The sequence below is a fragment of the Triturus cristatus genome, chromosome 2_1 (genome assembly GCF_964204655.1).
Source record: "Triturus cristatus chromosome 2_1, aTriCri1.1, whole genome shotgun sequence".
NCBI classification, from domain to species: Eukaryota; Metazoa; Chordata; class Amphibia; order Caudata; family Salamandridae; genus Triturus; species Triturus cristatus.
Window position 1 is genome coordinate 120246387 of NC_140581.1, and position 24693 is coordinate 120271079.

Genomic DNA, 24693 nt, shown 5'->3' on the forward strand with positions numbered 1-24693 from the left:
CCGGAAGTGAGGATTTCTTGTGAAGCAGGTCGTGTTTAGAACCTCCCTCCACTCAATCAGGACAAGCTGTGGTGGACCGGGGAGAAAAACGGCGCCCAGAGAGGTAGGTTAGTGATTTAAAAGCAATTTTTGAGACACACAGACAGTGGCATTGGTTTGGCCTTGTTATGTGAGTACCCTCAAGTGAATGTCCTTATTCCTAACTGGCACACATCCAACAGTTGTGCTTCCTCCTTATACCTCACCCTATTACTCCCTTACCTATAGAGTCCCTAGCTGACATTCCTTAAATCCTTTCTTTTTACTGCTCATGTCTCTCTATTGGCTACCTAGATTCTTCATTTTCTTTTGCTTTACATAGAATTACCATTGACACCCAGATAATGGTGAGGCTCAATGGGGAGCCTAATGCCTTTTTCTGCTCTACCTCTGACAGGAAACAGAAATAATGATGGATTTTTAAAGATGCTCAAAGAGCTGAAACTCTTCCTCAATTATATGAAAGGATAGTTGAGAACGGCTCTGTGTCCAACATCTTCAAGGCTTTGGCACCAAGAGGCTTCCACTGCTTTTCACATTCGACTGATATCAATTCTAGAGTATGAGGGCTTGCTTAGTGCCTACAAGTCATCAGCATGAGGATATTCTGAGATTCTGTGCTCAAGTGTAACCAAGCTAGTGAACAGCTCCCTTAGCTCAGGGTAGTTTTTCTTTAGATCCGACGAATCTTAATAACTCTCATTTAGCTCAATGTTGGGGAGGTTCATTAATCCAGTCGAATTTCTGGACTGCTACCAATTCTGAATGTGGCATTTGGACTACTATGGCCACAGTGTGGCCATCATTTGTTTAATTTATCTTATTGTATTTTTATTTATTTTATTTCAGATGTTTTATATAGCAGGAATAAACTTAGATGGAATTAAAGAGAACATTGTCATTGCAGCTGAATTCCTTGAGATGATTTCAGGAAATTATTAAATCTTGCAGTGTTCGCAAAAACAATTTCACTGGAAAACAACAACCTTTCATAATTCAGTACATTATCGCAGTGTGTCGCCTTCATAAAAACCTTTTTTGTGAGTCAATTCACCTCCAAGATCTACCTTTTTTGCAGTGTTTTCTAGCAGCTATATTGTTTAATACTTTGCCAAGTTCCTGAAATTGAAGAGGTTGATGAAGATGACCAGTGCCACAAAATCTGCACCCTCTTGATATACATTTTTTTTTTGTAAAATAAGTTTTGAAGAAGAAAGCTAGGTCAGTTTAGATCCATCCCAGCCCTTACATACTGAAGAATATCGTAGGCCGTGCCAATATCACCCACGTTTTCAATATTTTTCCTTGTGACACTGATCGATAAATTAGATTTTGGTTCTCTCACAGAAAACATTACTTGATGGTCAACACAACTCCTGTTGTTTTATTTATGTTACTTGTAGTAATAAGAAGCAAGTACTAATGCTTATGTTGAGAGGTCAACACCTGCAGATAACTAGATACCAAAGGTCTGAATTTGATTGTGCTTACTGCAAAGGGTGCATTTCCAAACTATACATTATTTACAGATGTAATGTATTAACTCATATTGCATTGTTTGGTAACAACTCTTCATTTGTTTAAAAATAAAAAACAAGTTACTTACCTGTACACTGTGGTTCTCCAGTATTGATATCTTTCATAGATTCACATGCTTGAATCTTCCTCATCGTCATGGCGGCAGTCTCACAGTAATAGAAAATATAGCAGTATAAAAGATAAACTCCATGAAAACCAATACAAATGCCTCATACTTTGGTAACCCATTACCATTATTATATTGCCCAAAAGTTAGCCAATGATACGCCAGCCATGAGATCACAATCCCCAGCAGAGCCACCATACCTCAGATTTCCAGCACCAGTGTGAGCCAAGGATAGTTTCATGAGGTCAAAGTGGTCTATCTTACAAACGGGGAGGCGGGTGGGTCGCATGTGAATCTATGAAAGATATCAATATTGGAGAACCACAGTGTACAGATAAGTAACTTGTTTTTTCTCCAGCATTGAATCTTTCATAGATTCACATGCTTGAATCAGAATAGAAAGCAGTATCTTATCCATGAGAAGCGTTTTAAGGTTAAGACCTCTTTTTCCTTATAGTTCAGATAGAGCCTTTTCAAAGACTACAAGATCTTCTATCTTACATAGTGGATTGTGTGTCTCAGAATGTTTATAATAACAAAGAATACGTATCTACATATGAAATATCATGAAAAAAACGCAAACATATCATGCATTACTTCACGAACAAAAGCAATCATTTCAAATAGAAAATACCTTAAAGAAACAGTTGGCGCAGTACAGCCTGTCCCACCGCTGAATCTCCTTTCCATGCTGTATCCAGACAGTAGTGCCTGGTGAATGTATGGATATTTGAGCACATTGCCGCTCTGCAAATGTCTGGGAGCGATACTCTCGCGAATAATGCTGCAGAAGTAGCCATCTTTCTTGTCGAATGTGCTCTAACTTTTGCAGTTAGAGGCCTTCCAGCTTTGTCATGACAAAATGCAATTGCTGAGGATATCCATCTGGAAATACCATTTCTGGACAATGCCAAACCTTTCCTGGGAGTGGCGAAAGCTATTAACTGTTGATTTGACTTTCTAAAAGATTTTGTTCTGTCAATATTTAAAATCTTAAACATCTTCTGACATCAAACGTGTGAAGAGACCTTTCTGCCAGACGTTGGATTTTTAAAATATGTAGGTAGTATGATAGGTTCGTTCAAATGGAATGACGTCGGAACTTTCAAAATGAATTTTGGATTTGTTCTCAGTACTACTTTCTCCTTCTTGAACTGCATAAAAGGTTCAGTTATCGAAAAAAGCTTGAATCTCACTGACTCTTCTGGTTGACGTCAGAGCCAGGAGTAGAGCCACCTTCCATGACACAAAAATCAGTTTTATGAATAGGTTCGAAAAGAGGCTTCATCATTTGTGCAAGGACTGTGTTAAGTTGCCAAGGTACTGAGGGACGTTTTATTGGAGGGAACACCCTGAAAAGACCCTTCAGGAACTCCTTTATTACTCTATGAGACCAAAGAGAAGGTTGCCTCGGCCTTCTGCGATACCTTGAGATTACCGCAAGATGCACCTTCAAAGATTATTGTGATAATCCTGCTTTGGCTAAATACAGTAGATATGGAAGAATTTGTTCTGGAGTTGAATGCAAAGGGTGTAGAGAGTGATCCAAACACCACTGGCAAAACCTTTTCCACTTTGCCGCATATGTCTTATTGGTGGAAATTGCTTTTGAGTGAGTCAGAATATTCAGGGATTGGAATTCGTGTTAATGAGGTTCCAAGCTGATAAATTTAGTGAGCTTAATTGGGGATGTACCACTTGTCCTCTGTTCATCGATAGCAGATCGTGCACCAATGGAAACTGTACTCGAGGAGAAACTGACATTTGTTGAAGCTCCGTAAACCAGAACTGTCTCGGGCATGCCGGCGCTATTAGTATCAAGTGGCACGGTTCCATATTCATTTTCCTCAACTCCTTCTGGATCAGAGGGAATGGAAGAAATGCTAAACAAACATTCCTGTCCATCGAAGATGAAGAGCATTCTCCCATGACACTCTTTGAGGAAATCTGCTCGCAAACTGTCTGCATTTCTTGTTGTTTGGAGTGGCAAACAGATCCAACCCTGGAGTGCCCCATAGGTGGAATATCTGAAGAAGCCGATGCCGATCCAGTTCCCATTCGTGGCATAGGCTTGTCGATCTGCTTAGAGAATCTGCCCACATGTTGTGGATTCCTGGGACATGTTGCACCTGTAGAGTGATATTGTGCTTCAGAAGCCACTGCCATATCTCCTCCGCTTGAGCTGACAAGGTTTTTGACATAGTTGTTGACCAGGACTGGGGAATCGTGAATTCTGGGAACAAACACCTGGAGACCTAAAAACACTGCTTTTAGTTCTAACAAATTGATATGCATCTTCGCTTCTTGCCCGTTCCAATGACCTTGTATTTCTAGGTCTTGCAGATGTGCTCCCCGGATGCTGACAAGGATGCGTCCGTTGTCATTATGTAACTGGGAGATTGAGGTTCGAAGAGTAGGACTGCCGAGAAATCTTTTCTTATCCCCCACCATGACACTGCTTTCTTTATTAGTGGAGTGATAAGGACTAGATCTTTAAAAGACCCTTGAGCTTGAACCCATTGTAGGTCGAGAAGTTCCTGAGGTGGCCTCATGTGAAGCCGGCAATTTGGGACTAATGGAATGCAGGATGAAATCATTCCCAGCATGGATTTGAACATCCTCACTGAAACTGACTCTCTTTTTTGTATCTGAGAACTCAGCTTTAGGCTTTTCTGGATGCGTTCTTCCGATGGATACACCTTTGCTTCTTTTGTGTTCAACACTGCCCCCAAAAACTGTAGAGTCTGACACGGAATCAGAGAGGATTTTTCCACATTTATCTTTAGACCCAGGGACACGAAGAGATTCCTGCAAATTGAATTGAATTGAATTGACACTGGATGGTTTTGGAGGAAGTCCGGCATCTCTTGGCAGGAAGTCAGGCAGCAGCAGATCAGCAGTGGAGCAGCAGCGGCGGCGGTCACGGGAAAACGGGTCGGGTCCGGTTTGCCCCCAAGCACAAGCCGAGCCGGACCGAGTGTTTTGCAGCAGTATCAGCGGCTGAAAACCAGTGCGGATCCCTGCGCAGGGAAAACCGGGCTGTGTCACCGCCTCCGCATCTCCCCGCACCGGACCGCCCGGATAGCCCGCGGAGGTGGCCCAACTAGGTTGGGTGCAGCTTGCGGGCTTCCAGTGAGCCCTGCTCGCTTGGAAAGCTATAAACAGCCCAAGCCAAGCCAGTCTGTCAAACAAGTGAGCCCAAGGAGAGCAGCGGGGTAAGGGGCAGTGCTTGGCCGGAAATTTGAAACAACCAAAAGAACTAAAAAATCATGGGCTATACGACACCGGAGGTGGTGCCCCTTCTGGACCTGCTCTGATTTGTTTGGACTTTGACCTTGAACCTGTCCCTGAGCCAACATGGGCTCAACTTGGGCTCCAATCGGACACAATCCTGATTTAACTCAATCAGACAGCAATCAGTCATCCTGACAAGGAGACTAGATCATACCCAACGACTCTAACCCTGGACTCACCGGCCGAATTCCTCTGGTGACCCAAGCACACACAACAGTCAAAATGTTTCAACTTACACCGCAGTCTACCGCTTTATATACTGCCATATACTGTCATATACCCTTCACTTAAGCACAGCTAGGCTAAGCCAAGCTGAGAAGTGCTGACCAACAAAGCTCCAACCCGCTGAGGCACCGAAAGTCTCTAACCAAAAGCTCATGGTCCCCAAAAGCTCAATTATTCAATCGAGCTGCATCATAGAGCTGCAACAAAAAAAAACAGAGACAGCCGGATAGAAAATGAGGTCGGGGAAAGAAAGGCGGAGCATTACAAGTGTTATAAATAGTCGAAAAAAGAAAAATGAGATACTCAAAGCACCACTTAATGCTTCCATCAGCAGCCAGAAAAAAGCAGGAGCAACAGATTCGATGGCCAACTTGGAGCATAAAGTGCTAGTGGATTTGAATAGCGAAATCAATGGAGCTGCATTACCATTTGCGAAAGCACCAAAAAAACTCTACCAGCCCAAAATCTACTCCAAATTTTCTTTCGTAAAGGACACAGGGGCCGTGCTAAACTTCTCCAACAAAATACAAAGGGCACTCCCCTCCCCATTAGACCCAGAAAAATTCCTCAAAATGGAATAGAGACAACAGCCATAACAGGCCTATCATCTGAGGCCATTCAGAGAAACAGCAATGGAAAACAGCGGTGCCAAGTTTTAAAAACTGATGGAGTTGAATGAGGAAGTCCTAGATCGAGATTAAAAACAAGTAACCAATAACAAAGTTTGTAGGGATCGGAAGGAGGACCCTTTTATCAAAATGTTTGAAGATGGAAACAAAGATGCCAAGCAAATATTAGAAAACGTATTCATCACCAATTTCCCGGAAGCATCGAGTCTCCCACTGGAACCAGTCATAACGATCAGGACTTTCCTTCAATTAAAGCACGAAGCAGAAGAGATAAATCCTGACGCAATAGCAACAGCTTCCATCTTTGACACATCTCCAGAAGGTAAAAAGGACACTATTATGATAGCTGGACTTTAAACAACTACTGAGAAAGTAATGGACCCTCAAAAGTCCCCAGGCGAAATATCTCTTTTTCATATTAGTTCGGATACGAAATTACAGAACCACCATTACCAGGGAAACGACCCATTGGCCACTATCTCCGATGTCCAAGGGTCAGAAGGATATCAATCTATTTCCACGCCCAAGACTTATAACCGCAGAACAGAGATGATCAGTGCGGAACAAGAAGAGATTCCTAGTCTCCAAAAAAGCAATCTATCTTCCCTTACAGCGGAAGAATGGGAAAAAATGGTTACTACATATTCCATGGGAAAAGGGGACCCAAAATATCAAGATTACGGGAACGCCACTAAGGACAAGACCGAGGACTCACCAAGAGAAGTGAACAAATTATGGGAATCCCTATTAAATACCATGCAATTATCAACAAAAGCTATTGAATATCACTCCAACAAGATGGATATCCAGTTAACCGTTCTTAATTGCCTAGCGATGCACGTCACAGTTATTGACAATAAACTTTCGGAATTGAACAACCTGATCAAGAGGATTCAATCCGAAACGGCAATAAGTCCCCCAAGCTGGGCTTGTTATTCAATTATAGACAAACTTGCCACATTTCCGGTAGTAATGGGAGACCTCCTAATTGATATAAAGAATGCAAACAGCAATAAAAACAATGTATCTCAAAAAATAGAGGGCAAAAGAGACGGAGAAGGAGAAGGTAAATCACCAGAAAGGGAACATCATTTCATTTCAACAGAGGAAGCGTCGCACCAAGATAAACTAAAAACACAAAGCAAAGCGCAAAACATACCATCCACCAAACAAGGAGCCACTTATGGGTCGGCACAACAAGAACTATTCCGGAATAAAGGTAATCTTAGGGGGAGCACGCCCATGGGGTCCGATCAAAAAGGGCTCTTCGACAAATCTCAACAATAAAAGCAGCGTTTGTGCGGCCAAGCTGAACAGCACTGCAATTCAAACAAAGGGGACACACAGTTCTTCAAAAGACAAACATTGAAACAACGACGCAAAATGAAGAGAAAAGGGAGGAACAAAATCTCCTCCACAAAATTCTTCTTCCAAATAGCGGGCAAAAGCCCACCGGGGAACTAATAGAACAAAGCGAAATCAACGATACACTAACTCTGCAAGAGAAGCTGACAACTAGCAAAGAACCCTGCCCAAGGGGTACAGAAAATGCAGGAAAACCATCCTCGTATGAAAATAAGACAGCTCTGCGAGGAAGAGAGATCCAACAGGCTAAAAACCCAATAGTATCTAACTTAAGTAAAATGGATAAGGGAAAAACGGGGAAAACTACCCGTAACGGAGACACTGGTAAGAAAATCTTGACTGAAAACAAACTCTCAGTAAATAAAAGCCCGACAGATCAACCTGCGGAGCGTACAAATATGTCAAAAATTAGGGAAACCGACACCCTGGAGTCCGCAGCAGAAAAAGCACCAACAACGCCAGCAGAATCAGACGATATCAACTTTAACATGGACAAAGCAAATCAGGTGGGATTCGAGTTCCCAACCATGCTGAAATTTGCAGGGGAGTGCATTAGACTCTAGGATTGCATCACCTCAGAATATTTTTCAGCGGAACGATTCAAAAACAATCCTATTTATTCCGGAGATTATATCAAAAGGGCGGGGAGATATTCTAAACAGAAGCAACATTCTCCAATTGCTAACCTCCATCAGTAATTTAGCAGGCATTGTTACACAAGATCTGGAATCCGTGAAATGTGTACGACTCATACATCTATCAGAGCAAGAAATAACAAAAACAACTTGGACTACAGGGGAAATAGTGGAAAAATATTAAAGGAGGACCAAAAGTTAGAAGCTTGGGGGATTCATATAAAACTTGTTCACCTGAAGTACTGGGTTTTTAAAACCCAGCGGTGCAGGGGAACACACCCTAAGACTTCGAGTTCTTCCTGTTTCAGACCCACAGAAACACAGAGTCTTCTAGGTGAAGTCAAAGATCTTGATTATTGGCTGCAGACCAATTACAGGTATCCGAGAAGTACAACACAATGTATGTTCTCAGGAGACTGCTTAAACTTACAGAAACGGCCTTCTCCTTATATACAAAATATCATGCTTCAGGCACACATTCCTCGTTTTACGATATGGTCATTCATATGTATTCATTACAAACGAAAAGGCAGAGTCATGATGACCATCCCACATTCCAGTTTAGCCAGCCCACAATTATTTACCCAGCGAGGCTCAGATCCCACATCAGATATCAGCAGACCCCAATAAACACGGGCACCTCCTGTTGATAAAACAAGCCATAAAGCAGGAAGAGTCAGGTGTGAAAGAGATTAGCCGGAGGCTTGTGTGGGATGAAAAGGCTTTATGGTGTATCAAACCCTGATGCTAATCACAGGTGGCCATAGGACAGGGAGCTCGTGGGACCGGACTGACCTGGGCGGTGGAGCCAAGTCGCATAGGTCACAGAGAAGTCAATGGAAGGCACATGTGTTCCGAAGGCCTGTGCTTGTCCTTAGTGTGTAGCCTATGTGAGGGCAACCATAAGATGGCCACCGCTCCAAGATGGAACCCACGAAGTCAACGTGTAATATCGTATACACAGTGCATTTATTGATGAAACGTTATGCAAAGCACTTGTACATACCGCATTGGCCATTCGCGGTTCGCTGATACCGGAATAGGCAGGGTAGGGCCCTGCCTCCTACGCGGTCCCAAATTTTAAAGTACCACAGACCCTCCTTTTGCCCTTACATAGGCAATAACTATACTCATATTAATCCGAGTCCAGGTCTATATTCATAAAGTCATGGAGATGTTGCTGTAGCATCATCCTATTACTTAGCTCGTCCCTCGATACAGGTTTCCTTACACATAATGTAGCACAGAGGCCACATATCGCAGGAGCGCACTGTATACACAGACAGAACAGGAAAAGAATGGCTAAGATCATTCCAATGACCATCAGAATCTTCCAACCCCAGGCAGATATCAGTTCCCAGAACCACCCCACCAGTGACCAATCTCCTTTATCCACGTGAATAGATTCAGATATTTTATGCAGTTTGGAGATGGCTTGATAAACTGTTGGAGCGTTATCTGGTATGAAAATGCAACAGCTAGATTGGATGACCTTACATACCCCACCACGGTCTGCAAGTATGACGTCTAGAACCATACGGTTCTGCAAAGTCATGAGGCGATCCGCTTGGAGCTCAGCTGTCAAATTACCAAGGGCACCAGCCGTTACATTAACAGTGGATTCAACCACACAAGTCAGTTGTCTCAGGTTCCTACTATTGACCATCGGTCCCCAAAACGGCAGGAAACCCAGAAAGAAGTCTCCCGCTTCCTGACCGGCAGTGTCCTCCTGACTAACCACGCCTCTCACAACTCTGGTCTTGTGATAATCAGAGGCAGCAGTAAATGTTGGCGGTAGCAAGTTTGCAATATAACATGTGCCCGAGAAATCAGGGGGCAACCATGTATATGCTCGGTCATTGCAAACAAAATATGTACCCTTGGCAGCCAAAAACGCAGGGGAAAACTGTGATGGAAAAGTGTACGTTTCAGTACAGTCACTTTTCCCCAGTTGAGCTCTTGGATTCTGACCATTACCTTGTAAACAGAACTGACCTATGTGGGGTACGACCCAAATTGGGGATGAGATTTTTCGCTGCCTTTCACCCAGACTAATGCTATACCCTGTTGCGTTCCAACCTACATAAGCTCACAATTCATCCTTGGGAATAGATGAGTATGCGTCGATATCTCTGCTCATATCAGCGACTCCCTTCATTAAGGCTTTATTGTTTGTGCTAGGTCTGATGGAACGCGGTTGTCGCGGGGAGTAGGCATCTAATGCAAAGAGAAACATGGTCTGGAATGCCCATGATGATCCATTATAGCTAAACGGCAGCACTAGATAAGGAATACCCTTGTTAATGGTATGTGGCATTAAACCACACACCCAGCAATTGGTTGTATTCATGACTAGTTGGTGCTGGTGCAGGAGTTGAATGAATGAATTGTTTACAAACTCGGAACGTCTAGCTTGTTCGTGTTCAGGCAGAGGGTGGAAAGAGTGTAAGGAGACAGTAGGAGGAGGTATAGGCTGTACAGTGGGTGCAAATGGCACTTGAGAGGAGAAAAATACAAATCCTACAGTAAACACCATCATACTAAATAATATAAACAGACATAATAATACAAAACGTTTGCTCTTCATTATTCTACATATTTTCGTCTTAAAGTTCATTTCCTCAGTGGGTCTCTCCATCTTGAAGAACTCCATCCTCTAATCGTGCTGCTCGCGGCGGGTGAGTATCTTCTGCTAAGGAGTACGCCTGTCAGTCCAGGGAACGCCCCAGACCAACCAGAACCGTTGACCTAACGTCTTCGGCCTGTACCCCGAAGTCTTGGCACCGCGACCCTGCGGCTGAACCCGGATGGTGGTTCGAAAAACAAAAATCAAAAAGTCCTTCAGATGGGAGAGCTATAATATCAAAAAATAGTAAGGGAAGGGAATTTTTATTTGTCCATAGGCCTTGGTCTTAGGTTATAGCGGTTTCTGCCAGGTACTGTCTGGTCTTGAAACAAGAGTTCAGGCTCTGTGGTGTCTATTCGATTTAACGGTGGCACAGCTTCCTGCAAAATATCGTCGCTTTCTTGTTCCGAAGTCGTTCCCTTTACATGTGCATCACTAAATGGCACAAAACGGGGGACAGTGTCAGTTTCAGAATCAGCGATACCCTCCTGGACCCACCGGTCATATGGTAGAGGCAAAGGGATCCGTTTGCAGTGGGCGCCGTGTATCCAATTCTTTTTCCCTTTCACTCGAACCGCTGATCTTGTCGATAGAAGTACGAGGTGAGGGCCGATCCAACGGGGCTCATCGTTGTTCTTTCGCTGAAAGTTTTTCACGAGCACCCACGAGCCAGGGTCGATAGGGTGTCCTGGAGCTTCAGAGGCCTAGGGCAGAGTATCATGCACCTGTTGGTGTAAAACACGCAATTTAGCCGTCAATTCATACAGATAGTCAAGCAGTACTGGGTGTTCGATTTCACTGATTTTTGTCGGTCTTGGCACACCCCATACATTGGCCGGGCGGCCAAAAACCACTTCATACGGACTAAGTCCCACTCGTGAATGCACAGTCATTCTTGTTGATAGGAGTGCTAAGGGCAGAGCGTCAGGCCATTTAAGACCAGAACTCGCCTGAATCTTAGCCAACTTAAGCTTCAAGGTGCCATTGTAGCACTCTACTAATCCAGCTGATTGGGGGTGATTTGCAGCGTGGAACTTCTGCTTTATACCTAATCCCTCACACACATTCTTCATCACTCGACCCACAAATTCACTCCCATTATCTCTCCACACCATTCTTGGCATTCCAAACCTGGGGAAAAATTCTTTCACAAGGGCTTTAGCTGTGGATAAAGCAGTGTTGTCTTTTAAGGGATATGCTTCTATCCATTTTGAAAAAGCGCAAACAACAACCAGTACATATTTCAAGTTGTTGCACCTTTCCATGTGGATAAAATCTAGCTGCAAAACCTCAAATGGATATGATGGAGGCGCAAAATGACCAGCTGGAGTCGGGGTTCCTCTACCAGGATTATATTTCAAACATACAATACAATTCTTGACCACATTCTCTGCACACTTGGGAATTCCAGCGTTCTGCCATACTGGAGCCAACAACTTACAGATTCCTTTCACACTGATATGTGCCATTCCATGTGCCATAGTAACCACTGGAAGCACATATGCATCAGGTAGCAACCATCGCCGATGTTCTGACAAATCAACCCAACAACCATTCTCATCCAATTTACCCTTACTTTCTCTCCACTTGCTCAACTCTTTCTCTGTGGCTTCAGCTTGAAGGGACTTCACACTCTCTATCGTGTCTTCACACATTCCAACATCACCAACCCATCTTGCAGGGCCTGCAACATACATTCGAGTCTTCACATCTTTTGCTGTTTCTTTCGCGATTTCGTCAGCAAATGCATTACCACGACCAACATCATCAGTGACCTTCTTGTGCTCACTGCATTTCATGATTGCAACTTGTAACGGTAAGGTCAGTGACTCAAGGAGATCATTCACCAACTTGCCATTCTGAATTTTAGCTCCATGCGAAGTCAGGAACCCACATTCTTTCCATAATCGCCCAAAACTATGGGCCACGCCAAAGGCGTACTGACTGTCAGTATATATGTTCACTTTCATTCCTTCAGACAACACGCATGCTCTTGTAAGGGCAATTAATTCTGCTGCTTGAGCCGAATTATGTGGCACACGTGCAGTTTCAACAATCGTGTGCAAAGTTGTGATAGCATATGCAGCAGTCGTATCACCATTCGGAAGCTTGAAGCACGAACCATCCACCCATAAGGTACCATCACACTCAGTTAGGGGAGTATCTTTAAGATCCACTCTCCCTTTTGTCTCTTCTTCTGTTCTGAACAGACAATCATGCTGCTCAATCTCATCTAGGTCTGCTGGAATCGGCAATAATGTAGCTGGATTCAACGTGTTGCATCTCTTTATGTGTATATGGTTTGCCAACAGTGTCAATTCATATCCTGACAATCGAGCACTAGTTAAGTGCTGTGTCTTGGTCCGGTTTAACAATGTGTCCACAGCATGTGGAACCATTACAATCAATGTGTTATCCATTACCAATCCAGCAGACTGTCGAATAGACATAGCTGCTGCGGCTGTAGCTCTCAAACAACTTGGCAGTGCCCTCGCTACCGGGTCCAAAGTTGACGAAAAATATGCGCATGGACGCGGTCTGTCGCCAAAAGGCTGTGTTAACACTGATAATGCGCAACCGTCCTTTTCATGAACATACAATGTAAAAGGCTTACTGTAGTCGGGGGTACCCAACACAGGAGCTGAACATAATGCATCACGTAATTCCCAAAAACTTTTCTGACACTCTTCAGACCATGGGACAGGATTCGGTGTATTTTTACAGGTTAATGCTAACAAAGGTTTTGCCAGCAAAGAAAAATTTGGTATCCAGTGCCTACAGTATGAAGTAATGCCCAAGAAAGCACGCACTTCTCTCTGTGTTCTCGGCACACTCAATTGTGCAATGGCTTGAATTCTTTCTGGGGTCAGTTTCCTTCCCTCCTTCGATAAGAGATGACCTAAGTAGGTCACTTCTTGTCGACAATATTGCAGTTTTGAGAGAGACACTTTGTGATGCGAGGCAGACAAATGACGCAACAATGACAATGTAGCTTCCTTACAAATCTTTTCAGTATCCGCGGCGATTAGCAAATCGTCAACGTACTGAATGAGGGTAGCACCACTAGGTAAAACAAGTGCATCAAGCTGCACTTTTAGAGCCTGACTGTATATTGATGGACTTTCACAGTAGCCCTGTGGAGCGCGTTTAAAGCGAAAGCTTCGACCTCCTAAACTGAAGCCAAAAATGTCCCTACTCTCCTCTGCAATTGGGATGCTAAAGAAAGCATTCTTTAAATCGATCACTGAGAACCATGCAGCGGAGGCTGGAATCATAGTTAACAAGGCAGTTATATCAGGGACAACTGGAAACTGTGGCACAACAATCTTATTTACCTCTCTAAGATCAATCACGAATCTGTAAACAGGTGGCTGTGAAGGGTCCGTACGTTTTAAAACAGGTAAAACAGGACTATTGCAAACGTTGCCTCTCGTCTCTTCAATTACACCCTTTTTAATCAAATCACTGATAATTGCTAACAACGCTTTCTGACCTTCATTTGAGATCTTGTACTGGGGAATGCGTGGCAATCTGACATTGGCTTTTAAAGTGACCACATATGGCGGTATTTCAAAGAGACCCACATCATTGGGACCAGTAGCCCAAAGGACATCCGGAAGGGATGACAATTCAGGTGGCAATGTATTCTTTGACAAGTACATTGGGGAAATCACTTCCTTACCCAATGTAAGTTGTACTCCTGAGGGAGAACAATATAGCGTTGCATGCAATCTTTTTAACAAATCCAACCCTAACAGATTTTCACCACAACCTGTCGTTAGGATGAGGGGTGCTTTTAGCTCACACGGTCCAACAGAAAGTGGCATAGGACTAGAAATCGGGTTCCTAACTGGGGCGCCAGAAAAACCTACTGAAACATTCATTTCGCCAGACAAAGGCGCGCCATGGAGTTCTGAATGCATAATTGAACTCTTTGCAGCACCAGTGTCCAGCAGAAAGGGCTCTGTTACACCCGCTGTGGTCACCTTAACATACGGTCCACTCTGATCCACTGGTACTGAAACAACTCCCTCTCTCTGTCTATGGCTGTCCTAGTAATCATTACCTTCCATATTGTCGTCTTCTGCATAATAGTCCTTGTTATAGTACTGAGCTGTATTACCATTTGCATTGGCTTGCTGATCAAAGCTATTTATCGTATTTTGAGGCGGTAGAGGACGCGCGTTCTGGGGAACATTTCCACGCCCTCTACCTCTAGGAGCTTGCTGACCACCTCTACCTCGTGCGCCATACGCACTATTAGTACGCTGCATTAATTTAGGACAACTATACTTAAAATGACCTTCCTCTTTGCAATATGAACATTGATTGGGACCTAAAGGGATACGTGGTTGATAATACCCATTCATTTGCTGGTTATTCCGAAACTGTTGGGGTTGCTGATAGATACCTTGGGTTTGCCTATAATTATTCTGACCTCCACGTGGCGGATAAGCCTGCTGTAAAAGGACCTTCGTTTTCAATTCTTTCGTTTTCTTGTCTGTTCTATCCTTCTCGTCTTTATCCCTATTTTCGTAATACTGTGCAGTAGCCAGTATTTGCGCTGAAGAGGAAACAGCCCAAGAACTCTCTGAATCTTTTAATTTCTTACACAACTCGGGAAGTAGATTCTGCACAAATTTATCAACAAATAACCGTTGGCCACCTTCAGTACTCATGTCTTGACCACTGTGGTCGATAAACGTTTCTTCAAACCTAGTGAAGAAATCGGACACTGTTTCATCTTTCTTTTGCTTACACGCAGACAATTTATCCCAATTCACATGCATCGCGGGCATTAAAGTCTTCATGTAAGTGATAATTCTACCAGGGAGTTCTGCTACTAGGGGCTCAGGTTTTGCACCACCAACTTGTCTAGTGTCTGTGGCAATGATATTAGCCCATGTGCCCCCTAGTTCTGCAGCATGATCTGTATTGCGAATGGATCCCCATAAAGGCTGTGGAACAACATTACCGAACAACATATCTATATCAGCTAGATTCATGACACACGATTCTGCAGTTTGTGATAACTCCTTATAATATCCTGCAGGGTTTTTACGGGGGTCAGGCAATGTGTGTTTAAGCGCTAACACCTCAGAACGCTTCCATGGGACATGTACCCAAGCACGCTGAAAATGAGCTGGAGCAGCAGCAATACCTCGAGCGGCATCAGCCGCAACGGCCTCCTTCCATACCGGAGGGACTTCTCTCATAGGGTATTGTCGCACTTTTCCCTTTTTCCCCACAGGGAATTCCTGTTCGAACAATGATTGTTGACAATCATCATTCCTGAAGGACAGTAAAGTCGCAACTGCTTTATCTATGGCGGGACCCACAATTGTAACTGTTCCAAAATCAAATCGCACTCGACACAATTCCTGCGGGATTGTGTTTGAACCATGATCTTCCAATTCCTCACAGAGGATTTCACACATTTTCTCAAACACATACCTCTGTTTTGGGGCGTCCCATTGGTGAAAAACGTTAACAACTGACTCCACATCATAGAGTGAAGAAAAAACAATCCACCTACGTGCCATATGGTCTAATACCTCTTTTTCTTCAGAATCAGGCAGCTGACTACGCAACTGCTTACGTTGTAAACCAGGGGTCATACTAGATGACCCAAAGAGAGGCGACATTAAACTAGTAACTACATTAGCTATTCGTTGTCGTGCAGAAGGAGAAGTTGAGGCGAAAACGGGGGGAAAGACAGAGGGAAGAAAAACGGGTGCAGAGCCAGGTACAGGGGCAGTGTTAGGAAGAGCGCCAAGGGAGGCAGCTGATGTACTAGGCAAAGTCGCAGGAAGCGCGGGGGAGACAGGTAACGAGATTGGCGGCCCTTGAGAGGGCTGCGCTGTAGGGATAGGAGCCAGCTGAGGAGGAGCTGGCGGCTGTGGGAAGGCTTGCGGCACATTAACTGGAGGCTGCACATTTACGAGCTGTGGAGGCGCTATGGCATTTTGCGCATACGGGGGTGGCGAACTTAGCAAATGGGACATTAGGGAATCTTTCTCTTTCTCTTTCGTGTCATCTTGTGGAAGGGGTGACAAAACTGGGTAACATTTATCGATCCCTAGTTTGCGCTGTCTATGTAACTGCTCATTCATTTGTTCCTCCTCATTATCTTTAAATTGCACAGCTGCTTGCATCATTGACATACCTTTTTCTCTCTTATTCCTTTTTGCTAGCTTAATTTCCTTCTGTTTGGCTTCCTTTCGCCATTGGCGGAAAGAATCAAACATCGCCGGCCGGGCTTTCTTTTTAAATAATTTAACTTCCAAATTATCTAAGATATCTGTATCGAAACTACCATTTTGGGGCCATTTTAAAACACCGTCCTTTCTGGTGTATCGGATCCATACTTCATTATATGCAATGGGGCCCACGCCATGTTTCACATAAAGCTCATAAGTTGGAGTTCCAATTGGAGGAACCGGACACAAATCCTCTAATTGGGAATCCCTTTTACAACCCAAACAAAACAAATTTCCAAATACACTAGAACCAGGCATCTTCGCTCACTAGTCTAGTTTCAAACTTCAAAGGATTATCGAATACGATAATCTCGTGAATACACGAGTCCTCTGGCTTTGGCACTTGCAAGTTCCAAATCAAAGCGATCCCGAAGGATACCAAAAATCCCGAAGGATACCAAACAAACTGGGAGACGCTCCACTTATACTTAACTGAGGTATCGATGATCGATGGCGTCACCAGAAGACTCTCTCAATTGTTTCGCTCTACCAAATCGTCAAGGGTCCAAAACAGGGCGATTAATCAGGGCAGCAGTCCTTCGTAGCCGTCGGGACGCGGAGAACCTCGCAGAAAAGACTTTCGGACCACGTCGACATGCAGGGGTCGATGAAGTGGCGGCCTTCCTCCGGAATTTCCACACGAAGCTCCTCACGAACCTCTGGCTTGGACCGGTACCGCTGAAATCGCCCCGAGTTGGGCACCAACTGAAGTACTGGGTTTTTAAAACCCAGCGGTGCAGGGGAACACACCCTAAGACTTCGAGTTCTTCCTGTTTCAGACCCACAGAAACACAGAGTCTTCTAGGTGAAGTCAAAGATCTTGTTTATTGGCTGCAGACCAATTACAGGTATCCGAGAAGTACAACACAATGTATGTTCTCAGGAGACTGCTTAAACTTACAGAAACGGCCTTCTCTTTATATACAAAATATCATGCTTCAGGCACACATTCCTCGTTTTACGATATGGTCATTCATATGTATTCATTACAAACGAAAAGGCAGAGTCATGATGACCATCCCACATTCCAGTTTAGCCAGCCCACAATTATTTACCCAGCGAGGCTCAGATCACACATCAGATATCAGCAGACCCCAATAAACACGGGCACCTCCTGTTGATAAAACAAGCCATAAAGCAGGAAGAGTCAGGTGTGATAGAGATTAGCCGGAGGCTTGTGTGGGATGAAAAGGCTTTATGGTGTGTCAAACCCTGATGCTAATCACAGGTGGCCGTAGGACGGGGAGCTCGTGGGACCGGACTGACCTGGGGCGGTGGAGCCAAGTCGCATAGGTCACAGAGAAGTCAATGGAAGGCACATGTGTTCCGAAGGCCTGTGCTTGTCCTTAGTGTGTAGCCTATGTGAGGGCAACCATAAGATGGCCACCGCTCCAAGATGGAACCCACGAAGTCAACGTGTAATATCGTATACACAGTGCATTTATTGATGAAACGTTATGCAAAGCACTTGTACATACCGCATTGGCCATTCGCGGTTCGCTGATACCGGAATAGGCAGGGTAGGGCCCTGCCTCCTACGCGGTCCCAAATTTTAAAGTACCACACACCAAACCGGTTACCCGGAGCAATTACTGAGAAATTACTATGAGCATAACGAAAATTTTGAAAGAAGAATACGGTCTGGTGTGCCTACAAATTCTTGGAAGAGGCAAAAATCTGCTGGGAAGTTCACAAACAGCAAGATGACGACAGAATTAACAATTGGGAGAATTTCATAAAAAACTTTAGCTGAGCGAGCTCTACCTCAAGATCAACAAGCAACACCTGCTAATAAAGACGGCGAAGAAACATCCTGCAGGCATATAAACAATCAAAGAATAAATCTTTTAACAAGCCAAAGCTGCAAATTAAGGGAAAATAAAAAGGGATATTAATAGATCAATTCGCAAACTGCGCCAGATGGGCCCGGTCATCGGCACACTGACAGACCTGAGGAAGTTAAAGTGTAGATAAAATAAATTCATCTGGCAAGTGAAACAGGAATCTGCAGAGAAGATATGGGCCAAACTATTATATGATGTAAAAACTAACAACAGTGCCAGATTTTGGCGCACAGTAAATAACTTAGACAATCCAAGGGCTCATAAAATCAAATAAAGGAATCCTGGGTAAAGTACCTGTCGCATCACTTTAACAAAGAAACAGGTGGAACTATTCAAGACACTGAAGCTATCAACCGTAGTCTGCAAGCCCAAAACTATTTAGATGTGGAGGCAAATCTCGCATGCACAACTAAACAGATCAAGAACCGAATTATGAAAGGCAGGAAAGAGGGGGCCCCCCTGGCCCAACGGAATACCACCAATTTTATATAAGCAGGACCCGAATTATTGGGCAGAGCAACTAAGAGCCCTCTTTAAAAACATTTTGAGAATAGAAACAATTCCAGATTCCTGGAAGGGATCAATTATTTCCCCTATTTATAAAAAAGGCAGCAGGAATCAAGCAAAGAATTACAGGCTTATAGCATTAATTGATATAGATGCCAAATACTTTGCGGGTCTCCTGCTGGAAGAACTCACGGAATGGGCATTAAAGCGAGGCTTAATTCCGATCAACCAGTCCGGCTTCCAAAAAAGCTCAGGGACAGTGACAAACATCCTTGCTCTTTCACTCTTAATAGACGCTTCTATAAAAATTAAAAAGCAACTATTAGTCTGTTTTATCGACTACTCGTCGGCCTTTGACAGTATAGACAGGGGGAAACTTTGGGCCAAACTATCCAATTGGGATATAGATTCAAAACTCTTGAATTAATTGATTTTACTTCAATCGGAGACATGGGTTGAAATAAAACTAGGATCAGGTAACTGTCTATCAAGAAAAATAAGGACCACAAAGGGGGTGAAACAGGGATGTGTTCTTGCCCCGACTCTGTTCAACCTCTTTCTTTCGGACCTTTCTGCAGAGCTTAACATCTGTAACCATCACGCCCCAAATTTGGGAGGTTTAACATTGTCGAACTTATTGTACGCGGACGATCTAATACTGATAAGTAGCACCCCAGTTGGTTTGCAACATTTTATAAGTACCACAAGCAGTTTCTCAGACAAGAACGGGCTATCAATAAACTTAGAAAAATTCAAAAGTGATGATACTCAATGGAATGAACAAAAAACACTAACGTCAATGGGAACTGCAAGGTCAACAGCTGGAGGTGGTCAAAGATTATAAATACTTTGGAATAACCTTCGATAGAAGGGGATCGTTCGGACAACAAAAAGCACTGATTAAAACAAGAGGGATCACACTGGCGGTGGCATTAAAAAACCTCAAGCAAAAAATAGCCGGTCCGATTCTAACTCCTCTATTAGAAGTGCTTCGAGCAAAACTGCTACCATATATCACATACGGTAGTGAAAGTATGAGAGGGAGAGACGAGACAATCTTGGACAAAGTGGTGTCAAAAACAATACGTATAATATTTAATCTACCACAGTAAACATCGCCAGCACAACTAAGGCTAGAGTTTGGCCTCCAAAAACAGCAATTAGCACATATGGGTGCTTACACCAAATGTTGGCAAAAGATAAAGGGAGAAGAGCAAGGCTTTCTGAATTCATATTTATGGAAGGAGCTGGAAAGGAAAAAAGACAGCCCTGCAATGATCTACCTCAAAACGGCAATAAGCTCTCTTGCCCTACAAGACCTCTGGGAACTTAACGGGCCTCACAAAATCTGTAAGAAGCTTGTATATAAAACAGTAAAGCTACTATCTCTGGAGGAAGACAAGACTAAGAGGGCTCACGGGTGGTTCGTTATTCAGAGTTACACAAGGTCTTTGTCACAAGCTTATTTGGGAATAGGGTTCTCAAGAAAAGTGAAGGAATCCTATTTGAAATTGAGGATGGGAATCCTACCTGTAAATCAGCACCTGCCACCTTGGGAACGTATAGAAACAAAAATAAACGGTAGAATCTGTGGTGATTCTAAAGACGATGTCTTGCATATACATCTGTACAGCTTCAAACAATGAGCGAAGACTTTCATTAAAACCACTCTGGAACCAAAGACAGATACAAACACGTAGGTAAGCACTAATAGCCAGCTTTGAGGGAAACGACACTCAGTTAGCATGTAGGCTGGTCCGATTCATGAATATAGCAAAAACGAGGTTAAATGTAACTACAAAGTGACGATTCGATCATAGTAGGCTACAATCAAAAGATAGAATTAGCTGCATAACCTTTAATTCTCAAGTTCCGTCTAAAGTTTTATATGCAGACTATTTGTACCGCCAGAGCAGATTTGTTATGTGCTTTAGGGTATAGAGAGTGGAGACCGACAACTGTTAATTCAGAATGTTCAGGTTCTTTTACTGTATTTTAAAGCTCGCACAGAAATGGAATTTCATATGTATTTTAACGACTATTAATTCAGTTTAATTATAATTCATGAGTATCTTCAACATAGACTGTTTTTTAATGTAGTTTTCCTACTGCAAAGATTTTAATTAATCATGCAATAAAGAATTTTGTACCTTTGTTTGTACCTTTAGATTCCTGCAAGTGTTTAAGGAGTCCTGAGTGTCTTGAAACGTCTGACCTTTTATCAGCCAGTCTTCCAGATACGGATAGACTTGGTGACCTTGATGTCTCAAATGTGCTGCCACTGGCGCCATGCACTTCGTGAACACTCTTGGTGCTGAACGGAGACCAATGGGCAATACTGTAAAATTCGTTATGGCACCCCGCTACCTCGAACCTGAGATACCGTCTGTGTTTGACGTGTATTGGAACATGGAAGTATGCCATATAGTCTCCTCTGTTCAGCATCAGCAGAATTTCTTGCAGCGATAACATTCCAAAGAACTGCTTTCTGATGTACTTGTTTAAACCTCTTAGATCCATTACCTGCCTCCACTTGGTACTTTGTTTTTTCCTTACTAGGAAAAAATGCGAGTAGAATCCTTTCCCTCGATGTTGACGAGGGACCTCCTCTATTGCTCCTTTCATAAAGAGATTCAAAAACTCTTTCTTTAGAATGGATAGATGTTAGTGTTTTCTGGGAATGGGAGGTTGGTTCGGTGGTTTTTGAATGAATTTGAGGGTGTGGCCCTGATATATTATGTCCAACACCCATCTGTCTGATGTTATTGACAACCATTGCTGGTAAATCAGAGAGGTAGTGGTTCCGATGAGGTTTGATGGTTGACAAGGTGGTTGACGCCCTCAGAGTGTCACTATTTCCTACCGTTGTCCTGAGACTTTCCTCCGGCTGATGTCTTCCTTCTGTTGCTGGTAAGGCGCATTGGACGATCGAAACTGCTGTTGGTTGGAAAATTGTCGATACCCTTGTTGTTGGTAGGGCTCGTATCTATAAGATTGAAATGACAGACTTTGTTGGTAATGGCCTCCTGTTCCCCTGCCCAGAAAGGACTGAAACCTTTGTTGCTGAAGAGTCCCTAAAGCATGTGCTGTGTTTGTATCGGTTTTAATCCCCTAAAGGGCATCAATTAAGTGCTTGCCAAAGGGATTTTCCCCATCGAATGGCATATCGATAATCTTGGGTTGAATTTCCGGGTTGAATTTTCCGGCCAGAACGAGGTGGCCTTGAAGCACCTGCCATCTGTCTAAAAGCCACTGCAGAGATGTCCAAGGCTATGTCTAACATTTCAGAGGCTGCTCTGGCTCCATCCTGAAGAATTTGCATGGCCTCTTCCTTCTTATCCTCAGGAAGATGAGATAATAAAGGCGCTAAATCAGACCACATTTTTCTGTCATAACTGCTGACTATGGCCAACACATTTGAGGCTTTGATGGACGCGGCCGCCATCACAGCAAGACGTTTAACTGCGCCATCTAGTTTTCTACCTTCCTTGTCTGGGGAAGCGAAACATGAAGATGCCGGATTCCTAGAGCGCCTCTGGGCCGCTTGCATGACCACTGATTCTTGTCTGGGGTGACCTATCATACATGCCGGAGATGATTCTGGAGCTTTGTATTTCTTTTCTATTCTCGGGACTGATGCCGAAATAGAAGCTGGACTTTTCATAATTTTTAAGCCTTCCTCCCATATATAGCTCACTAAAGGGATGGTCCGGATCAACTTTCTAGCTGAATCTTTGAAGTCATAAGAAACAGTCTGCCTGTTTCACCGGAAGAGGAAGATCAAACCTTTTTGAGGCTCTCTCCATTAGCTCGTGAAATTCTCCGATATCCTCAGGCGGAGAATTTGCAGGTGAAGGAGATGACTGAGCAATATATTGATCCCATTCATCGCCCACAGGCTTATCCTGTGTAAACTCTCCTTCTTCTGGTTGTTCTTCTACATCGCTCACAATATATTCATCTCTGATGGCTATTACTGTTGGAGGACGCATTTTTTGCGAGGCCCGCGGTGGTGCTGACTTCTCAGCAGTGGGTGTGCTTTGCGTCTCGCTTGGGGTGTCAGGCAAAGGGACATTAGCTTCTGGAAAGCGCCTATCATAGTCCTTTATCATGTGCCTCAGATCCGCGACCAATTAAAGTGGCACTGACATCGACTCTTCTCTGGCTATTAGAGGGCTATCCTCCTCCTCCTCATAGTCATAAGTGTCTTGAAAAGATTAATATCTTCGTGAACCTGAAAGAGGACGGTCTTTAAAAGAGAATTCCTCCTGTAAAAATTCAGACTTGTCATGATATGCCTACTCATCCGTGTCTTGACTTATTATCTTAAGTTGAGAGGGACTGTACACCGCTCCAAAAGAACCTTCCTCCTCTGATTCCTGCATTTCCAATAGATGGGATGGAGGAAGCAGTGAGCGTTTGCTCCAAGACGTCAATTCTGATGATGCATTAGGCATAACCAAGGATCTTTTTCTTTCCGTCGACGAGCCCGTCGACGGTGGAAACCTCTTTAAAGAAACAGTCATCAACAATCTTTGCGTAATTAGTGACTTGAATGCCATCGTAGACGGAATCGTCGTAGACGAGGTCGTCGTTGAGGTCGTCGTAGAAGAAGTCGTCAGAGAAGTCGTCATTGGCGTAACCGTCGACGATACCGACACTCTCATCGACAGAGTCTTTTTTTCCGTAGACTTCTTGTGAGGAGTGTGAGGCACTGAAGAAGAAGCCTTCTTAGGAACACCTTCAGGAGGTTGTAGCTCCAGTCCCTTGTCCTTTGACTTACTGACCTTCAGTTTTTTAGAGTCAGTTTTAGAAACAGAAGGTTCTAATTTTCTTTTTGGGGTGGAATGAGCCTCTTCCTCCTCAGAACCAGATTCAGATTTTGATTTCTTTTTCTGAAGCCATAGAAGCAAACGTGCCTATCTATCCTTAAGAGTTTTGGCAGAGAAAGTCCTGCAATGCTTACACTCCCTAGGGATATGTTTAGGATGTAAGCAATATAAGCAATCTTTGTGGAGGTCCTCAGAGAAGAGTCTGGCCTTCCCACAAGATCTATATGGTCTGAAAAGCCTCTTCTTAGAGCCTTCAGACATTTTGCCAAATGAAGAAATTCACAATACCTCTATTCCAGAGACATACTGAGATGAAAGCCAGTTCAAAAATTCACCACAGAGTGAAAAACTTAGCAGAGCTCAGGGAGACTTCTTCTCACACGACGTGCGGTTAGAAATCTGAGGTATGGTGGCTCTGCTGAGGATTGTGATCTCAGGGCTGGCATTTCATTGGCTAACTTTTGGACCATATTATAATGGTGATGGGTTACCAAAGTATCAGGCATTTGTATTGGTTTTCATGGAGTTTTTCTTTTATACTGCTATATTTTCTGTTACCGTGAGACACCCACCATGACGACGGGGAAGATTTAAGCATGCGAATCTATGAAAGATTCAATGCTGGAGAAAAAATAAATAAGTGCAGGGTCACACTTCCGGTCTGATTGAACGCTGGGGCTGCCGAATACTAAGGCAACCTAGTTTGAATTCCATCTCATGCCCGGCTATTCCACCACTCTTCACTTTTTTTCTTCTTGTCTCATGATTGCGGTTTTTTTTGTCTTCTCTGTT

At 43.6% G+C, this 24693-nt stretch overlaps 1 protein-coding gene across 5 annotated transcripts in view; it reads left to right on the forward strand.

The window, feature by feature from the left end:
• Window positions 1–24693, forward strand: part of LOC146863859 (uncharacterized) — a 617506-nt gene that overhangs the window by 539436 nt on the left and 53377 nt on the right. The window lies entirely within an intron of this gene.